The sequence below is a fragment of the Poromitra crassiceps genome (assembly GCF_964638095.1).
Source record: "Poromitra crassiceps genome assembly, chromosome: 14".
Lineage (NCBI taxonomy): Eukaryota > Metazoa > Chordata > Actinopteri > Beryciformes > Melamphaidae > Poromitra > Poromitra crassiceps.
The window spans coordinates 946,938-962,501 of NC_139633.1; the positions used below are offsets into that span (position 1 = coordinate 946,938).

Genomic DNA, 15,564 nt, shown 5'->3' on the forward strand with positions numbered 1-15,564 from the left:
ACTTTGCAGAACTCTCCAGGTGGTTCCAGGACTTTGCAGAACTCTCCAGGTGGTTCCAGGACTTTACAAGCTTCCCGTAAGTAACCTTGCCCCATAATCTTACCGCGGATACCCACCCCAATCTGGCCAGGGGTGTGGACGTGCATGAAAGACCCACACACAGCAGACAGATGCCCGATGATGTCATTGATGATGTCACTCGAGTAAGTGGGTGGTGTCTGTGGGCTTGTTGTGGTGGTGTGGTTCAGTCACGATTGTGATGTCATCAGTGATGACATCATGACAATTGTGATGTCATCAGTGTTGTCACTTGAGCAATTGTGATGTCATCAGTGATGTCACTTGACAATTGTGATGTCATCAGTGATGTTTTTGGGTTGAAGAGACGTCACGCTGATTCATCCTATATAGCATGAGTGGTGCTGAAAGGATCAGATGTTTTATTGTACGTCTGAGATCTGCTTCTGTATCTGTAAACTTCATTGTTCTGTCTGCACAGTGTAAACAATGTCATTTTCCCCCTTTTCTGTTTTATTTAAGTCCCTAGTATAGGCTACTTGTGAGCAATGTTCTGGCCCATATTTGATACCAGAAATATGTACAGCAATCATGGAAATCATGTTGATTTCCCCCTTGTCTTTCTTTGATCTATTCTACAGCATATGAAAAGGATACGACCTATAGGATATAAAGCGACCTGTAGGATATAAAGCAAACAGCTCAACATTTCTTGTACAGTACAACTTCTAATGTGAGGGAGGTACGGTGGTGCAGTGGTATGCACTATCGCCTCACAGCTCGAAGGTCGTGGGTTCGATTCCCACCTGGGCTGATGTGAACACTGAAGGAATGCGTGCCCGTCCGCATGTCCTCGAGTGCCCACCACCCGGGTGGGGTCGGCAAAATGGCCTTTCTGTGTGGAGTTTGCATGTTCTCCCCGTGCCTCCCGGGGGTCTCCTTCATATAGGAACCCCCTTCACAAAAACATGCAACATCCTGGTTGCTTATATGGTTCCTCCTCTGATCGTTAAGGGCGCCTGTTCAGAGGGAGGGGAACTGGTTGGAATAGCGTGAACCTCCCACGTGCTATGTCCTACCGGTGAAGCTTCCTCGGGCAGGTGAAAAGATGCGGCTGACTTGACTGCCCATGTCTCGGAGGATGCATGGAGTCAGTCTCGGCTCTCCCCAGATCGGCAGAGGATGGAGTAGCAACCAGGATTGAGTAATTCAAATGAGCACTAAACGGGGGATAAAAATGGGATAAAAAATCGGGAAAAAAACATAAAAAAAAAAAAAAAAAACTTCTAATGTGTCATATAGTGTGCAATCAGAAAAAGAGAGAGAGAGAGAGAATTGAATTGAATTGAATTGAATTGAATTGAGAGAGAGAGAGAGAGAGAGAGAGGGTGGGGAGAGAGAGAGCGAGAGAGAGAGGGTGGGGAGAGAGAGAGAGAGAGAGAGGGGTGGGGAGAGAGAGAGAGAGAGAGAGAGGGGAGAGAGAGAGAGAGAGAGAGGGGGGGGGGGGTGGGGGAGAGAGAGAGAGCGCGCGCAGAGCTGTCTGGGCTGTGGTCTCAGTGGCTCCGCCCTCTTGGTTGGCTCCGCCCCCTCTGGGTTCCTCCTGTGGTCTCAGTGGCTCCGCCCCCTCTGGGTTCCTCCCCGAACAACAAAGCAGCGTCACCGTTCAGGAGTCAGTGTGCTTTTAATGTCACAGCCAGGCGTCGGCCGTTATAAGAGGAGCGACTCAACGTTACTTAACCATGAAAAGTGGATATTTAGTCGCCGAAAAGACGCGTGGACTTATGTCACTTTTCTCCGTGATACTTGACGTAAGTTTGGATGCGGGACTTTGAGGTGAAAAGGGACAGAGAGGCATCTGAGTGACTTCTCAAACCTGCTGGAGTTTTGTCTGAAGACGGAGTGAAACACAAGAGGAATAACGTCAACTACATCTGCGCCACCCGAGGAGCGTTTAAAGAAGAAAGCCAGTTGACACTATAAGGTATGGCAGCATGACTCCAGATACAGGAATAGATCTTTGCTTTGGTGCGACCGTGCGTCAGGTTGCCAAAAACTGAGCTGGGAAGCAAACTCCCTTAAGAACAGGAACCACATGAACCTAGCTGTCATAGTAACTCAATGCTATGATGAATGTTAGGCTAATGTCGCTAAACTATGTATATTATCTTTTCGGAATATTATTGGAATATCACTGCAGATGGCCTTATCATAAAAGACACACTGTAGTAAGCCCTATAGGATAGCAGTGGGAGAAGAGTACAGTAGTTGGTTATCTGAAGCAGACTATCTTCAGATAGTGACTGGTGAATGGTGCATTTGTCTGCCTTCCGGCTATCTCTTACTTCAACTTCTCATAGCCTACTTTCTGGACCTGTCGTGACCCGGAGAGCCTCTCCTCTCCTCTGCTCTCCTCTGCTCTCCTCTCCTCTGCTCTTGGTGATGCCGTAATGGGCCCTCCAAGATAAAAGTTTAAATCACATGAGCAACATTTTCCAGACGCGCTGTGCAGATGTGTGTGTGTACGCTGCTTCGAGAGAAAAGTCCAAACCACATTTTGGATTTAGGCGGCCTCAGTCTTTCCAATCTGCCTTGTAGGGTTACATTACTTCACTTTCTATGATGTAGTGGTGAATATAAAATGTGGCTAAACTCTAGTGTTACTTACAGCTAACAATTATCTTTGATCAATCAACCAATGATGTTTTTTTTGTTAATCATTCAAAATGTCCAAAATAATGCCAAATTGAAGGTGTATCGACTGTTTTCACAGAATTGTGTTGCTACGAACAGTTTGAAACCTATCTTATTTCCTGTCAGCTATTGTATTAGCAAACACTGCAACAGGAAGTAAGCTAGGGGCAATTTAGAATGTTTATGTTGTCGAGTTAAAACCATCTATAAAGTGAGTTTAGGTGGGTTTACCTTCACTAGGCATCTCGTGCGCTGCTCGGCCTCGCCCGCCCTGCAGCTCGCATACGCAGCTCAGCTGCAGCGTGGCCTCGCCTGCCCTATTGGCGTGCGCACAATGTCTCCCTCTCTCCCTCAGTCTCTCTCCCTCAGTCTCTCTCCCCCTCTCCTCTCTCTGCCTCACCCTCCGCCTCTCTCCCTCTCCCTCAGTCTCTCTCCCTCTCTTCTCTCTCCCTCTCCCTCAGTCTCTCTCCCTCTCTTCTCTCTTCCTCTCCCTCGGTCTCTCTCCCCCTCTCCCTCACCTCTCTTTCCCTCTCCCTCAGTCTCTCTCGTGTGTGTGTGTGTGTGTGTGTGTGTGGGGGGGGGGGGGGGGAATGTAAACACTGCTGACATCACTGATGACATCACCACTGATGACATCATCACAGATGACATCTTGATGATGACATCATCACTGATGACATCCTCACTGATGACATCACATCATAAGGTAATTAGGGTAATCACCTAATTAAAGAATCCAGCTCTGTCAGGTCACCCGCACGGGTGCTCTCTACACCTCCTAAAAGTTTCAGCCCGATCGCACATAAAGCAGCGTAGCTGTGGCTGGCACAAATAGCTTTTGACGAACACCATGATTGATTTGATTATGTCAAAACAAAGCTAATGTATTTAAATGGGATGAGAGAGATAGCAGTCAGTAGCCTAATATAGGCTAAGATAAGATAAGGGCATCCCAATAGGTCCCAGTGACCTCACAGCACTCTCTCATCAAATTATCATTATCCAAATATTCAATTCTGTATGTCCATTCCAAGACAAGTAAATTAAACCAATTTGGACCATAATATCTCTAAAACATAGTGGAAAATAGAGTGGATAATAGTCTGTAGATGTGTTTAGGATTTACAACTAATAACTTCTGCCACTTATCTTTTATATAAGCAGCATAGTTTATTTTCCTTCTGTGCTGTCAATTACTCTGTACGTTTCCAATAGTACTAGATAGCTTATCTCATCTCTTTTTTGTTTTGTTTTTGTTTTTTGTTTTTTTTGCTGTTTATTATTGTACTTCACTTTCTGATCGGATGTAATTACTTTCTGAGTGACGTAATGCTCTAGAAAAACGTGGTTAACTAACTACATCGAGTGGGTGAAGGTCATGAGGCCAGAGCAGCCACAATCAACATGACCAAGAAAAATAATTTCCAGTAAAGCATTAATTTCTGCCACCCCAAAAAGTCCCCATTTTTATATTTATAACCTAATTCGTTTGACATGACTTCTTACTGTGATGTATGAACTTACATAATAACTATTTATGTCTGTCTCAAATAGTAAATAATTCATTTGACAAAACAAGCTGTTTTTTGGCCACTTTTGCAGCACTTCACCCCAGTTGAGGAGGTGTGGCACCACACGTTTCAAATGGTGGGCTGCTCTGTTACCTTCTAGTTGATCTAGACTAGCATCGTTGATATGTTTCTGTTGTGCACAGCCGGTCCTCCTCGCCCAGGGGGACGCCCGTGATCATAACTCCTCATCATTGAATTAGTGGCTCAGATACAAGGTTAATCTCTTTATATTCCGCTATCTAGAAACGACCAAGGATGCTGCTGCAATATTGTGATATACATCAGTATGTTTGGAAACTGACCCCTGTGACTATTCATGACCGTATCGCCCAGCCCCACTATACCCTGTCTGTTCTGTTCCCTGCTCTCTCCTCCCCCACCTCCTCTCCCCCTTTCTCCCCTTCCCCCTTCTCCCCCTCCCTCTGTCTCTCTCTAACATAAGACTGTTCAACCATGTTATTATTATTATTATTACGGTTGTTGTTGTTGTTATTGTTGTCTCAGCTAGATTTAGCTAGACATATTCTCTGCGAAGCCCTCTGAGACATGCTTGTGAATTAGGGCTATACAAATAAACCTGACTTGACTTTGACTGTATTACAAGCAGTGTTGGGGGTAACTCATTACAAAATGTAATATATTACTTTTAGCAGTAACTCAGTAATATAACTTATTACTTATAGGATTTCAGTAATATTATACCAGTTACTTTGTCAAGTAACTCAAGTTACAAATTGAGTTACATTTGATTAAATCAAAGCACATATTTCAAAAAGATACAATCATTTCCTAATCAAACTGTGTGTTTTTATGCAAATAACCACTATAGATGACAATCAGATAAGACTCGATAAGCCTAGGCTTCTTCCTGCCCCTTTTCAAACAGTTCACCTTTTTTATGTTTGAGTTTACGTATTTTCCTTTTGATCAAGTCTATTAGACTGTTATGTTTACTGTTTTTTTTTCACTTTATGTATTGTTTTAACTGTTTGAAATAAATCGTTTCAATCAATCAATAAGAAAGGAAAATAATAACATTTAGAATTTTGGACTGTTTACACTGATTTCAAGGTGGTTGAAATAATTTTTCGGGATGGTTCCGGGGCGGCAATGTCATTCTGCTGCTGCTGTTATTTTGGTGAAAGTAATGCAAAAGTAGTGTAATAAATAATGAGTTACTCTACACAAAAGTAATATTGTAAAGTAACTTATTACTTTCAAATGAAAGTAATTAGTAATATGTAGTATATTACATTTTTAAAGTAACTTGCCCAACACTGGTTACAAGTGGCCCAATGCAGAATGCCTTGTGATTGAGTTGCACCAGATAGGGAGGGAGTAATGCAATAAATGCGTGCGTGCATGCGTGCGTGCGTGCATGCGCACTTTGCGCATGCACGCACGCACGCACGCATGCATGTGTGATTTTAGGGAACAGGACGTTTGGTCACGGTGGTGACAGACACCTTTTACAAATAGCTCATTTCCAGCATCCTCTTGCCTCAGTATAGAATAGATATTGGATATCAGTTGGGTTTCGATTTCGTGAAACCAAAGCACCAACGACAGAAAGTGGTGCGGTATTTTAGGACGTTTTTTGTTTTGTTTTTTCATTTTTCATTTTTAATACAGGAAAGGCTAGTTTGTGCGTAATACTATTAAAGCCCTGGCACAGAGATGGACTCAGTCAGCACTCTGTAGTTGCCATTGTTCTTAATTGACATGTTGATCCATAAAGCGGTACAGCGTAGCCACTTAGGCATTCAGCTGATCATATCCACAGCATCTTACAGTCAGCGAGCAGCTCAAGGGTTGAGTTTCCTGCTCAACGAGACTTTGACTGTCGTTGGCTGTTCCGATATCAAACCTGTGACTTTTCAGTTACGTGACGGTCTCACTGCCCACTCTTCCGCCGTGCTGCCTTTCTTCTCTTAACATAATTGTTGTGATGCTGATGACATGCAGGCCAGGCAGGCATAGTCATCCCTCAACGTGCATGTAGACTAACGAACGTTCCCTCGTTACCATTCCAAACATTCCTGATAGCTGACAAACAGTTTCTAGGAAGGTGGATAGGACTTCCAGTGACTAATAACAGTCATCTGCATACAGCGTGCTGCTTTTCTGCTGCAGAGTTAATAGTGTGTTCAAGAGCACCAACCTTGGAAGTGGGTTGAGTGTTGGTTCCATGGATGTGCTGCATTATTACAAAATGATTCTGCATGTTTAATATGTGCGCCACTGGGACTCATTTCTGTATAGTAGCAAACAAGCTTCTGTATTTGTAACATATTTTCTGTCGTACGACGCACGACATTACCTCCTAGTCAGTACCGTTTTAAATGTATTCAAAGGCATCGGACATTTAAAAAAAGTGTTTGTTGATAGGCCTACTCTGCGTCGCTGGATTCTTTCGCATTTAAAGTTCTGGCACCTCGCCAATCTGTGGCTGTGCTTATCATTTTAGCAAAGCCACTCATTTCAGTGGGTCCCCAAAGTGGGCTGATGGAAGGGTGAGGGCTCGTTTAAAAGGCCCCCTGGTCCCCAAGTGGAATGAAGAGTCGTTTAATTTCATTCTGATTTAAACGTTTTTGAGTTCATGCCAATGACAGAACAGAGCATCATAATAACTGCTCTCTGCTCTGATCAGCAGTTTCATACTGTTATCTCCCCATCTACAATATCGGTTATTAGGGATGCTGCACCGATATGAAAATTTTGGCCGATACCAATATTAACATTGCTTTTCTGGCCGATACCCAATATTTACCGTTGTCGATACGATCTGCATAAAAACAAGTTTCTATAATAATAAAAAAAATTACATACTGAAAAACACATTACTGTGAATTTGAAAAAGTAATCTCTTTATTTCCAAAGCATTTGGAAAAGCCCATAAATCCTAGATTCACTGCATTGTTTCCTCAATATGAACATTTTGGCCGAAACCCATAACCGGCATTAACATTGCTGTTATTTTGCTGATCGGACCGATACAGATATTCAGTATAAAGAAATTACTAACATTGGCCAATACCGATATGATTGCCGATATATCCTGCATCCCTATCAGTTATGCTGATTATATCTAAATTACATACATCATAACATACAACATAGATCTCCTCAGACGGGATTTCCAGGAATAAAACTTAACGCAGGTTTGTTTGCTGTTTACTGTCACACGGAGTGACAGTAAATATCTTGAATCTTGACTCTTGACCGAATACGTCATTAAGGTACCTTGACATGGAAAAAGTATGGGAACACGTAGTTAGTTACACTTCAAGCACAAAGAGTGAAAATCAAACCATATAATAATATAACAGAGAACTTCTTTGCCATTCAGCAACTTTCATCCAACTTCCACACGAGACTGAAAGTCATGGCTATGGCAGACGTGAACTTGACTTGACAGTCAATCCCGCTTTATAATGACAAACTGCCTGAAACCGTTATAGTGGAACTTATCTGCTTCTCCTGTTTGCAGACAGTATCTGTCTTAAAACCAATGTGGCTGCTGAGACGTCCCCACCACCACCTAGCTTATATCCAGCAGCTGTTGACACGAGAAAACTGATTTCCAAGATTTTTGTGTCAACAAGTTTGCCAGTGTAGTAACATAGCATCATTCATCATGCGTGACAAGGAGGTGCCCAAAAGTAGCAGCGTGTGGCTTCCCCCTCCCTGACGGGGGGAGTGAGGGAGCCTGGAGTGCTTGGGCAACAGAACAGGATATGACTGGTTGGAGTGCAGCCACATGTGATTGAGTGACGCTACACACAGACACGCCAAGATGAAACACGGAGGAACCCGCCGGTCATAAATCAGCACTTTGGCAGCCAACCGATATCACAGGTACAGCACCTCCAACTAAGAAACCACACAACACAGATCACAGGTACATCACCTCCAACTAAGAAACCACACAACACATATCACAGACACAGCACCTCCAACTAAGAAACCACACAACACATATCACAGACATATCACCTCCAACTAAGAAACCACACAACACATATCACAGGTACAGCACCTCCAACTAAGAAACCACACAACACATATCACAGGTACAGCACCTCCAACTAAGAAACCACACAACACATATCACAGGTACAGCACCTCCAACTAAGAAACCACACAACACATATCACAGGTACAGCACCTCCAACTAAGAAACCACACAACACATATCACAGGTACAGCACCTCCAACTAAGAAACCACACAACACATATCACAGGTACAGCACCTCCAACTAAGAAACCACACAACACATATCACAGGTACAGCACCTCCAACTAAGAAACCACACAACACAGATCACAGGTACATCACCTCCAACTAAGAAACCACACAACACATATCACAGACACATCACCTCCAACTAAGAAACCACACAACACATATCACAGACACATCACCTCCAACTAAGAAACCACACAACACAGATCACAGGTACAGCACCTCCAACTAAGAAACCACACAACACATATCACAGACAGCACCTCCAACTAAGAAACCACACAACACATATCACAGGTACATCACCTCCAACTAAGAAACCACACAACACAGATCACAGGTACAGCACCTCCAACTAAGAAACCACACAACACATATCACAGACACATCACCTCCAACTAAGAAACCACACAACACAGATCACAGGTACAGCACCTCCAACTAAGAAACCACACAACACATATCACAGACAGCACCTCCAACTAAGAAACCACACAACACATATCACAGGTACATCACCTCCAACTAAGAAACCACACAACACAGATCACAGGTACAGCACCTCCAACTAAGAAACCACACAACACATATCACAGACACATCACCTCCAACTAAGAAACCACACAACACAGATCACAGGTACAGCACCTCCAACTAAGAAACCACACAACACATATCACAGACAGCACCTCCAACTAAGAAACCACACAACACATATCACAGGTACAGCACCTCCAACTAAGAAACCACACAACACAGATCACAGGTACATCACCTCCAACTAAGAAACCACACAACACATATCACAGGTACATCACCTCCAACTAAGAAACCACACAACACATATCACAGGTACATCACCTCCAACTAAGAAACCACACAACACATATCACAGGTACATCACCTCCAACTAAGAAACCACACAACACAGATCACAGGTACAGCACCTCCAACTAAGAAACCACACAACACAGATCACAGACACAGCACCTCCAACTAAGAAACCACACAACACATATCACAGACAGCACCTCCAACTAAGAAACCACACAACACATATCACAGACACAGCACCTCCAACTAAGAAACCACACAACACAGATCACAGGTACAGCACCTCCAACTAAGAAACCACACAACACATATCACAGGTACAGCACCTCCAACTAAGAAACCACACAACACAGATCACAGGTACATCACCTCCAACTAAGAAACCACACAACACATATCACAGACACATCACCTCCAACTAAGAAACCACACAACACATATCACAGGTACCTCCAACTAAGAAACCACACAACACAGATCACAGGTACAGCACCTCCAACTAAGAAACCACACAACACATATCACAGGCACATCACCTCCAACTAAGAAACCACACAACACATATCACAGGCACAGCACCTCCAACTAAGAAACCACACAACACAGATCACAGGTACAGCACCTCCAACTAAGAAACCACACAACACATATCACAGGCACATCACCTCCAACTAAGACACCACACAACACATATCACAGGCACAGCACCTCCAACTAAGAAACCACACAACACAGATCACAGGTACATCACCTCCAACTAAGAAACCACACAACACATATCACAGGTACAGCACCTCCAACTAAGAAACCACACAACACATATCACAGGTACAGCACCTCCAACTAAGAAACCACACAACACATATCACAGACAGCACCTCCAACTAAGAAACCACACAACACATATCACAGGTACATCAACTCCAACTAAGAAACCACACAACACAGATCACAGGTACATCACCTCCAACTAAGAAACCACACAACACATATCACAGACAGCACCTCCAACTAAGAAACCACACAACACAGATCACAGGTACATCACCTCCAACTAAGAAACCACACAACACATATCACAGGTACAGCACCTCCAACTAAGAAACCACACAACACATATCACAGGTACATCACCTCCAACTAAGAAACCACACAACACATATCACAGGTACATCAACTCCAACTAAGAAACCACACAACACAGATCACAGGTACATCACCTCCAACTAAGAAACCACACAACACATATCACAGGTACATCACCTCCAACTAAGAAACCACACAACACATATCACAGGTACATCACCTCCAACTAAGAAACCACACAACACATATCACAGGTACAGCACCTCCAACTAAGAAACCACACAACACATATCACAGGTACATCACCTCCAACTAAGAAACCACACAACACATATCACAGGTACATCACCTCCAACTAAGAAACCACACAACACATATCACAGGTACATCAACTCCAACTAAGAAACCACACAACACAGATCACAGGTACATCACCTCCAACTAAGAAACCACACAACACATATCACAGGTACATCACCTCCAACTAAGAAACCACACAACACATATCACAGGTACATCACCTCCAACTAAGAAACCACACAACACAGATCACAGGTACATCACCTCCAACTAAGAAACCACACAACACATATCACAGGTACATCACCTCCAACTAAGAAACCACACAACACAGATCCTAACTGTTCATATCACCGCTGTCTGTGTAACAACAAAATGAGTAGCAGCGACTACTTGAGGCCATCTTGTGGTGGGATCACACCAGCCACGACGCCTAGTTGCCTACGCCGCTACTTGCGGTGCTCGAACCACAGCCATCTTAGAACTCTGTGTTCATTGTGATCTCAGCTACGCAGCTGTAACGTTTCATGACTGCATCTTGTGACAGTATCGCGTTGACAGAATCTGTCCACAGACAAAACGTCACACACACACACACTCACAAGGTGTAAAAACAATAACCAGGCACAGGCTGTCGCGGCTGCTAGTCCGGTATTATTTTCAGTTTATATAACAGTTCAAAAACACAGAGTACTTTGACAGTCAAAATAAAAGCAGAATACTCCAAATGATTTCAAAAGAAGAAGCAATGAAACCATGTGAAACAGAGATGAATAGGAGGTGGAGACGAGCAACATTCAAATCAATACTGGGATCAGATTAAAATAAGATCAGTTGTATCTGGCAATAATAACAAGTTAAACGGCGGTTTGTGGAGATTGGAGAAGTGTGCCCGCTAGGCATGGGTCGATTTCCGGTTTTACCGGTTCGGTTCGGTATACGAGCCCAAACCGGTTTGATCACGTGCAAACCGAAAAAACCTAAAAAAAAATAAAAATAAAATAAAATAAAAAAAAATTAAGTTTTTTTTTTTTTTTTTTTTTGCCAGTCCATTCTGATTGCACTATTGTTCGTATTAGCCTCTTCTCAAGTTGCACTAGTAGGCAAAAGTCTTATTTTGTTTATTATGTTGATGTTTGAAGAAAAGTTAAGCTGAATAGTTATGAGAAATAAAAACAGTGTGTTGTTACAGTTAAAAGGTTCTGCTTATTTGTATTCAGTGTTCGTGCTGGTTGGCAGCATACCAGCTTAGAGGTGCATTATCGCCACCAACTGCAGCCGCTTTGATACGTTTTTTTGGGGAATATCGAACCGGTTTCAAAATGTTCAAACCGACCCATGCCTAGGCCCTATATTGTGTGAATTTGTGAGTTTTGAAATTTATAAGGCAGCTCAGCTGTAAGCCAATCCATTCTGATTGCACTGCTTGTGTTTTTATTAGCCTTTTTCTCAAGTTGCACTATAGGCAGAAGTCTTATTTCATTTATTATTTTGATGTTTAGAAGAAAAGTTGAGCTGAATAGTTATGAGAAATAAATACAGGGTGTGTTTGTTACACAGGTGTCCTGCTTCTTTTTATTCAGTATCATTGCTGGTTGACAATACCAGCTTAGAGGTGTATTATCGCTATCAGGTGGACTGAAGTTGCACTACAGACAGTTATGGGCCACACTCGGGAGCCCTGCTTGGAAAAAAAAAAAATTTTTTTTTTTTTTTTTTTTTTTAATTACAAAAAAAATCGGTATACCGGTTCGATCCGGTTTAGACAGCAATATCGAACCGGTTTTAAAATTTTCAAACCGACCCAGCCCTAGTGCCCGCCTAGTCTCACTCCTCATTCCTTCTTCCTGTCTCGTCCCTGAGGATATATGTAATGTGCTTGCTTAGCTTTATTACTCATAATCCACATTAATGCCGGATATACCAGTTCTCTGATGTTTGCGCTGGAATAGGAGTTACGCCGCCCGGCGTTGTGTTGTTTATTTTACACGCAGGTTATTTCAGCTCAGGTGGATGTGGAAAAAAGAGGCCTGGAGATTGAAATTTGCCTCTGGCTTCATCATGTGGCTGGACTGTGTCTGCCTTGGGGCACAGCGCCTCTCTCTTTTGCCTAATTGAAACACACTCATTTGGTTAAATGATACACACACACACACACACATACATATACACATACACACACACACACACATGCACAACAAAAATCAAATTTTTGCTGACGCACCACAACGCGTTATTATGTAAGGCAATGCGTTATGTAAGGCAATTATGTGATTAAGGCAGAGCCGCAGAGCCCATGTAAACACCACACTCGGATCTATAATGCAATTATGCTCTTAGTTGCTTGAGACGACATGATGCATGAACTTGACCTGACTTGGGGTTGTGCTGGTGACTCGGGACCTGACCTGACCTTGACTTGTACTGTGATGACTTGAAAAGGTTTCTAAAGTCCGTAGCGCGTGGGAGGATCACGCTATTCCTCCCAGTTCCCCCCCCCCCCCGAACAGGTGCCCCCTGACCCACCAGATGGGGCACTACCAGGACTCATACCCCACCGGCTTCCCACCCGGCACCCGCAGTCAGACGGGGCCAATTGTGCCTGTAGGAACGTCTGAGCAAGCCGGAAGTACCGCTGCCGGGAATTGAACCCGCGGTCTCTCCGCGGTGGCAGGCGAGTGCCAGACAGCTGTGGTCTAGTCAAGCTGTGAAAGCGTCCAGCTCATCATGTCTTGTGGAGGTGCAGCAGGAGTCAGCACATTTGGAGTTTAGAAGAGACAGACGTGTTGCAAAACATGGAGGTCATTCAGGGGACGTCAGCGAAGCTTACAGATGTCGGATTTGCAGAGGTGGAAAGAGTACTGACAAATCCTCCTCCAGTACAAGTATTCTTACTTTAGTGAAAATGAACTCAAGTATAAGTAATCGTATTAGTCCAGGAAATTACTCGAGTAAGAGTAAAGTAGCCTATTTAAAAGTACTCGAGTAAAAGTACATTTGCGTTACTTTAAAAATGTTTGATATTTTAATTATCTATGCTAATACATGTCACACATCCAGCACATGTTAGCAGTGTTAGCTATAAGCTGTCCCTGAACAGCTGGTTCAGATGCAGTCAGGGATGCTCAGTTTGGTGATTCTCTCCTTTTGCCAGACGAGCTAGAGCTGCTAGCAGCAGCAACATCACAATCCCATTATCCCATCCATTCAGTTAGCTCTGCTGTCAGCTCTGCTATCAGCTCTGCTATCAGCTCTGGCTATACATCCAGTTAGCTCTGCTATCAGCTCTGGCTATACATCCAGTTAGCTCTGCTATCAGCTCTGGCTATACATCCAGTTAGCTCTGCTATCAGCTCTGGCTATCAGCTCTGCTATCAGCTCTGGCTATACATCCAGTTAGCTCTGCTATCAGCTCTGGCTATACATCCAGTTAGCTCTGCTATCAGCTCTGGCTATCAGCTCTGGCTATACATCCAGTTAGCTCTGCTATCAGCTCTGGCTATCAGCTCTGGCTATCAGCTCTGCTATCAGCTCTGGCTATACATCCAGTTAGCTCTGCTATCAGCTCTGGCTATCAGCTCTGGCTATCAGCTCTGCTATCAGCTCTGGCTATACATCCAGTTAGCTCTGCTATCAGCTCTGGCTATCAGCTCTGGCTATCAGCTCTGCTATCAGCTCTGGCTATACATCCAGTTAGCTCTGCTATCAGCTCTGGCTATCAGCTCTGGCTATCAGCTCTGTTATCAGCTCTGGCTATACATCCAGTTAGCTCTGTTATCAGCTCTGGCTATACATCCAGTTAGCTCTGCTATCAGCTCTGGCTATACATCCAGTTAGCTCTGCTATCAGCTCTGGCTATACATCCAGTTAGCTCTGCTATCAGCTCTGGCTATACATCCAGTTAGCTCTGCTATCAGCTCTGGCTATACATCCAGTTAGCTCTGCTATCAGCTCTGGCTATACATCCAGTTAGCTCTGCTATCAGCTCTGTTATCAGCTCTGGCTATCAGCTCTGCTATCAGCAGTGTCAAATGAAACGGAGATTTCTGAACTCATGTGACGATGGCGATCACTACAATTTGATCGTCTACTTACTACACCTGTCTTAGTTCAGTTGGCGCAAGGCCTAAATATGGAAGTGACTCTGGACGGACCCAATGCTACCGTGCTGTTTTCATAGTGCGGTGTGCAAAACACAAACCTTTTTTTTTTTCTTTTTTTTTTTTTTGATCCTATTTTTATCCCCCGTTAGTGCTAATTTTAATTTATTTATCCTGGCTCCATGCTTCCTCCGAGACATGGGCAGTAGCCAGCCGCTTCTTTTCACCTGACAGAGGAAGCTTCACCGGTAGGACATAGCACGTGGGCGGATCACGCTATTCCAACGAGTTCCCCTCCCTCCGAACAGGCGCCCCTAACGACCAGAGGAGGCACCACTTCAGCGACCAGGATATTGCATGTTTTGGTGAAGGGGTTCCTATATGAAGGAAACCCCCAGGGGGCATGGGGAGAACATGCAAACTCCACACAGAAAGGCCCTTTTGACGACCCCACCCGCTCACAGCGTCCCAGGTGGGAATCGAACCCAGGACCTTCTAGTACAAGTACAAGTACTTGTACTTGAGTACTTTCCATCTCTGTGGATTTGTCAGAACAAGTTTGCATCTGTTAAAAAGCACAAGTCCACCACACACACTTCCTCAATTCAATCAAAGAAAAGAAAAACGTAAAACCTCTCATTCCCACAGTTCTTTCTTTCTGCGTGTTGTGGTGAGATATTTCGTTTTAACCTTTAAATAAGTCCATTTACTAGAGAG

At 43.7% G+C, this 15,564-nt stretch overlaps 1 protein-coding gene across 1 annotated transcript in view; it reads left to right on the top strand.

The window, feature by feature from the left end:
• The first annotated feature begins 1,846 nt into the window (after positions 1–1,846).
• The window catches only part of b3gnt2b (UDP-GlcNAc:betaGal beta-1,3-N-acetylglucosaminyltransferase 2b), a 56,794-nt gene continuing 43,076 nt past the window's right edge, over positions 1,847–15,564 (top strand). Inside the window, exon 1 of the mRNA XM_083651171.1 lies at positions 1,847–1,999. The gene's annotated coding sequence lies outside the window, so the exon portion shown is untranslated. The remainder of the gene's footprint in view (positions 2,000–15,564) is intronic.